Below are 5,575 nucleotides of genomic sequence, written 5' to 3' on the forward strand. Positions count from 1 at the left end.
TCTTCTTCTACTCATGTACTTTCGGCCTCATCAAGGTTTCCCTCTAAGCACTGTGTGGATCACACGCAAAGTTTATCCTCAAGACCTCTCATAAATACCTGAGGTAAACTATAATGTTTTTAACTTCCCTTTAAAAGTTGCCAGATCATCGAGACGAGTAGACCTCGATTGCCTCTAAGGATTCGATGACATTTACTTCTTAATCACGTTCCACAAACTTTCTACATATCGTGATGTTGATTGAAGCGCCTAATTGAAAATTACAAGGGATTATTTGTGCTTTTTCTCCCAGGTTCTGATCACACCGACTAATCAGTTTACTATCATCATTATCGTCCGGTATTTATATCGAAATACCTTCTTTTAGGACAACGTGGATTTACGTCATGCAAACGTCCCCCACAAAGTTTTAAGATGAACGGTATAGGAAATAGCTCTGGTCTACAGCACGAAATCAAGAATTCAAACTAACAGCGGCCTTCTACCTCCTCACTCAATTTCCTCTTCCTCTGACACGTAAACACACATTCTCGGACTTTGTATCATACCCTGAGAGATGAAAGGCGCAAGAAGGACACTCTTAAGTGCTAGTTATGCTCACCTTGTACAATTTGGGCGCTGTGCACATGCATACAATGATATATTGAGCTCAGGATTAGACAAAGACGTTCCTTTGCTCTACTAGCAAGTGTGGTGCGCATGTGAATTAAAATAACTTATGACTTGGTTCGGAGATTTATTATTTATTATTTGTATGTAGTGGTGCATAAGGAAAACTTATTACTGGATTCTTTCCTCAATTAAGTCATGAAGACCGATCTCATTGTTCTATTTAATGATACAATATATGATCCTAGGGATTTACTGGTCACTTTATCGGGCAGAAAGTTCAGTTACACTTCTCCCTAACTTGCTGTTTAGTTTTTTGAAATTTCTGAAAGGAAAGAAGGCGCGGGAGTGACGTATCCCGTCCAAGAAGACAAATAACCTTAAAGTAGGCAGTGAGGACTCCAGTGATACAGAAGTTATGATCAGCGAAACCACTTTCCCTCGCCCCTAACGTCGGTGTGCAGTGTTAAATTTTTTCAGCTGATTTCTTTTAAAGCGAATTACGATCCTGGCCTGGTCGGCATTGCACGCACCGAGCATTTACTGTTGAGTTTAAAGTAAAAAACACGCTCTTACCGTGAGGTCATCGCTTCAAAATTTAACCTGGAAGAATTACTTTAATTGCTCCCTGTGAAGGTCGTGTTTAGATTTCTAGGTGTTAATTATCTCAGGCTGCTCGATTTTTGCGTGAGGTGATGTTATAAAAACTTCTTTCATGACTCACGTTTAATTCTGTTTTAAGCTAGTTATATCGAAGGCCGACCCTTGGATCCTATTTCCGTATCACACCGAAACGACTGCTGAGCTTTCCTCGGCTGGATATACCTCTCGATTGTAGAAGTTCATTAACAACCGTGCGAACACAGTCCATTTTAACCGGACAAGAGGGAGACGAATTGAGAGAGTAACGCTTCTCCTCCAAGAACTATAAAATTATTTGAATTATTAAGAATATGTTCCTGATCACCATGTCCAAAGTACCGCCTACCCCGGCACCGGATTCTATAGCGATATCTCTACGTAGTTCTGCTTAGTTTGGGATTATAACAATAATGTCAAGGCTTGTTTTTATTAGGGATATGTTATAAGTAAACGCCTACTTGCCGTACACGGTACACGGGTATCGCTCGAAAAACGTGTTTACCAGCAATAATGGAGGCTGATGCGTGCTTTTCACGAGTTAAGAGGCTTGAAGTGCTAGTCACCATTTTGCATGTTTGTAGTAAGCTTCCTTACAATGTGTAAAATCAAACACAAGAGTTTTGATTATGGCAATGATAAATAAGGAGTGTAATGATTGGGGAGTCTGAAGATAAATGACTCTCACATATTCAGTCAAAAGATTTAAGATTTGTTCATTGTTCTTTCCTAATTCTGTGGCAGCTGGCAGCCTAATTTTGAAGACCGACGGGTTTTGTAAAGATATTTTAAAAACACTAGGGGCATTATTATTCTGACTGGGGAAATATAGGCAGTCAGCACTGAGTTTCTCGCTAACTGAGGGCGAGGACGTGTCTTTAAAATAACAAGTGGCCACTTTAGTCTCCGGATAAATCCAAACCATGTCCTTCAGACGGTGTCCTATCAGTCATGTCTGTTCTTCTTCGTCACGCACTAGCTTCAAGATAAAGGTTAATAAATAGGACAACGCGAACAGGGCCATTACTCAAATCCGGACCGCCTAGCCTGAATTCCCATACCACACTTGCTCAAAATATTGCAGCTATGTTTTGACGCACAATCATTTATTTGTTCGATTTTCGCGTGAAGTGATCGCATGATGTTGCACCAACTTCGCTGTTCAAATCTGTTCCTAATCCATTTTTATCTAAAGCCGATTTTTCATTCCTATTTCCGTTTGCCAGTAGAGCACCTGTCTGCTTCATTCTGATTGATCTGTGATTTCTTCTGCAAAATAGATAAGCAACAGCTCCTATGTTGGCTTTGATTAATTCTACACAGTGACTTACAATGAAGCCTTGCTAGTCAGAGTTGAAAGTCTCTGGCCCAAGAGTGAGTGTCGGTTCGCCGAGTGTGAAGCACGTCCTCCACTATAGTCCGTCAATAACTTGATCCCTTTGTAATTCTATTTAGTTTAGGATTACAATGATCATAGATAGCTTGTTTTTATTGATTATAAGCTTGAGGTAAAACCGCCCTCTTCAAAACCAACCAAATCCATAAAATTTGCTCTTTCTTCACTAAGTTCCATAACAAGTTAAGCCGGTGCAAAGGTGTTGGCGAGTTAGTTGATCTGTTGAATGGCTGTGAGAGGAGAAAAGGCATACTTTGTTGGAAAGTTTTCCATTTTTATGAAAACTCAGTTAAATTAATGAGAATTGGGCGATACAGATACGGTCGAATGCTTTCAGCTTGTAAACTGAATTATCTTTGTGGCTGGACCGCTGTGGCCACTTAGTTTAGGTAAATGTTCGTAGATCTTAGTACCTTAGTCTTTTTCTCTGTCTCAGTCACTCTGATCATTTGCCTATAAAAGCAATGAACGAATAAACTAATTCAAACTAACAAAGCGAAACATTGACAATTATGTACGCTTATTTTCTCAAATGGCTAGATAAGATCTTAGGGGCGTCTGATCAAGCGATGAAATCATAGGGGTCTTCTTTGCTTTTTTGAAGTTGTTGAAGAGTTGATTTACCCAGGTAGATAAATTTGATACCAGAAGTCATTGGCAGCAATCATGAACTGTTGCTCTGCAGAAGGCGGAGTCTATAACACAAGCTACAAACAGTTAGTTAGAAAACATTTTCTTGGTGGTCGCGTACACGTTCGGTGACAATGAACCGGCAGGATGATTGAATCCTCCGTATTATCTTTTTAATGTGCTATATCTGCGACCATTCCGTTAAGTTTGATATCTCAGCTTGGATCCTGAAGTAAACTCGGTTGTTTCAACATTTTGCTTTAAAATGATAAATCTTTATTTTGCCTCAAGTTAATACTTCGTCTTAAACATAAACCACGGTGCTTGTTCGACATGAAGACGACAGGCAATGAAACCAAGGCAGAACGTTTTGAATACATTAACAGTGACGTACATGACATGAGTCAAAATTGGAGAATTCGGGTAAAATTTGATATACACATATTCCAACTTCTCAACTCTCAGACACCCAACCCTCTTGTTATTCTTTTCGTTCCACAAATTACTCGACTACGGAAATATCAAAGCTGATCAGCCGCGTAAACCCATATTTATCAAATAAATCTCTGATAAAAATAGGAGCGAACAATTACTTTCTCTACTGTTAGGAAATCTGTTCAACAAGTGCAGATAACATTTTTTTGTCATTCCCATATTAACCACACTCGGAAAGGCTTGAAATTCTTGGCCTGAAAAGAAGAATGGCTTCTCATATGTTCACAATGTTCGGACCGTAAATTTAATTAACGGATATTATCAGTTTTTTCAAACACTTTATCGCTTCCTTAATTGCTTTATCAACAATTGTCACGCCCCGGCTAGGATAACCTGTCGCGTGCCGTAAAAATGTGGAAATAGTTGTAAGGAGATATAACAACCTAAACCTCGCCAGGTCTTGAGACGTATTAATTAAAACATATCGCGGGAATTCTGATTATCCAACTTTCCGGCGCCATACTCCACTTGTTATTTCCACTGTAAATTTTTATCTTAAAGATAAGACAAGAGAAATGATAGCTGTTTAAGACGTCATACTTACGCCACTCTCTCAAAACACAAGTACTTAAATTGAATCTCCATGAGCAGTTTCACGGTTTGTTATAAATAGAAAGTGCAACGACTGTCTTCTTACGTAAAATTCCACCCATAAGATAATTTCTGGATGAGGTTTTGTATCATGTTGGCAGAAATCGTAGTGTAAACATAGTCTGCAAGTGTGAGTACAGCTTTCTAACCGGTTGGAAAATGCATAATTTGAAGCATCACGCTTGAAGGAGACTGTCACGCTCATAAAGGAGACTGTCCACTTGATTGTGCATCAGAAGGACCCTCTTGGCTGATTCAGAAACATTCCATTTCGCCATACTAAATAACGACTCTTTTGTAGATTGTTTTATGGTCCCCATGAACGACTGTTTCCCACTGTACAACATAAGGTACCTTTTCAGGTAAGGTACCTTTTCAGGGGTCCCTTAATTTCATTGTACATTGGAAGGTCCTTAAAATTTACCGTCTTTATTTACATTAGGGACTTTACACAATCAGGACGGCAACGCCAAGGAAGACTTCGATTAAAAAATGAATTTCTACTCTTAGTTAGAATTTCAAAAATGGTTGTAGGAGCTTACTGTCTTATACGGCGCCACAGCTCAACTTCAGCATGACGTATAAAAGTAGCGTTGAGTTCCAAATGGAAATTAAAAAATTTGCCGTCGCTGTTTCCGTTCGCAGACGACGCAAATTTTGGCGACTTCACGTTGTTGTTTTGCGTAGGACGGCTAAGAAATGTACAAAGTTTCAAAACGCACGTGCTGAGCTATTGTTCTGCCAATTAGATATCTTGTTTTTCCACGTCCTCGTTGCCGTCGCCGTCGCGGTTGCGTAAGGTCCCTATTATCAGTGCACAAAAGCATCACACATCGACATTCTTATTCTCTCCGTATGCAGCAAGCTTGGTTACCACTAACCTAGTTAAATAGTTAACCTTGCCACGAGTCTCCAAAGGATCATGAGTCGAATGGGAGTCCGAATCCTCCCTGTTATATTCACTGAAGACCATCTGCCTTCCCTTTGATCCCCCGGCTTAAAATTATCACCTTTTAAATCATCGTTGCACATATGCATCACTGACGACGCTCCAGCCTCGCACTTAAAAAGCCTAACGTTTTATGAGTATTTTGTAGCTCAGTGGAAGATCGTCGAAGTATCCATCGGATGGTCGTAGTTTCAAGTCTTATTGAAAGCACTCGTCGCTTTTTTCTCTGAGTATATCTGAGTCATTCACTGTTTAAAATATTCCTT

Source organism: Stylophora pistillata, chromosome 2 (genome assembly GCF_964205215.1).
Source record: "Stylophora pistillata chromosome 2, jaStyPist1.2, whole genome shotgun sequence".
NCBI lineage: Eukaryota > Metazoa > Cnidaria > Anthozoa > Scleractinia > Pocilloporidae > Stylophora > Stylophora pistillata.